Source organism: Eucyclogobius newberryi, unplaced genomic scaffold (assembly GCF_026437365.1).
Source record: "Eucyclogobius newberryi isolate DKJ021-1_F unplaced genomic scaffold, fEucNew1.0.hap1 SCAF_8, whole genome shotgun sequence".
In the NCBI taxonomy this organism is placed as follows: domain Eukaryota; kingdom Metazoa; phylum Chordata; class Actinopteri; order Gobiiformes; family Gobiidae; genus Eucyclogobius; species Eucyclogobius newberryi.
Genome location: NW_027316500.1, coordinates 24,791,362 through 24,792,001, shown reverse-complemented (window position 1 = coordinate 24,792,001; position 640 = coordinate 24,791,362). Strand labels below are relative to the sequence as shown.

The following is a 640-nucleotide window of genomic DNA, read 5'->3' as shown; positions in this document are numbered from 1 at the left end:
TTGTACATAGATTGTACATGGTTTCTTTTTGTATTTTCTCAAATTAAAATGGATGTATTTGTGTTCTAAAATGTCTGTTGTCATTTCTCTAAATGTTTGTTACTATTTACCAGCGCCATTATCAGAGCATCAAATTCTGTGTAAAGTTATCTCACTATATATAATTATGTATTATAACTTTGGATTAATGTTCCCTACAAACATTTACCTGATTGAGTACTATTACTTACTACCCCCATACTATTCTTAATCACCATTTTAAGCATCAAACAGTCGCAGCTAGCTTACTTATGTAGCCTAGTAGCATGTAGGTTGTTAAATGGCATGAATATTACAACATAACATAACATAAGATTGTTTGGTTATTTTTTTCTGTGTTCGACCCAAATCACAAAAAACTTGGGTTTTGGTTTCAGAAAAATTACATTTCTGGCTCATCCACTCACCTCAGCTGCACCATGAGCAGAAACAATAAAAGGATGACAATGTATGTTTCTAGAGAAGGAAAAAGTCGCTTGATTGACAATGCGCAGTGGAATGTCATACATCCAACATTCCTCTACATACTACGTGACCTTTACTGTCAGTGGATGAACACATGCAGCATCATTTTACACCAGCTCAGGCCGTGACCCTGTGC

At 35.2% G+C, this 640-nt stretch overlaps 1 protein-coding gene across 10 annotated transcripts in view; it reads left to right on the top strand.

Annotated features, from left to right (window-relative positions):
• kcnma1a (potassium large conductance calcium-activated channel, subfamily M, alpha member 1a) overlaps nucleotides 1-71 on the top strand; it is a 234,199-nt gene extending 234,128 nt beyond the window's left edge. For all 10 annotated transcript variants that reach the window (XM_072436881.1, XM_072436886.1, XM_072436883.1 and 7 more), the window contains one exon: nucleotides 1-71. This exon is cut by the window's left edge and continues 3,873 nt beyond it. The gene's annotated coding sequence lies outside the window, so the exon portion shown is untranslated.
• The last annotated feature ends 569 nt before the right edge of the window (nucleotides 72-640 follow it).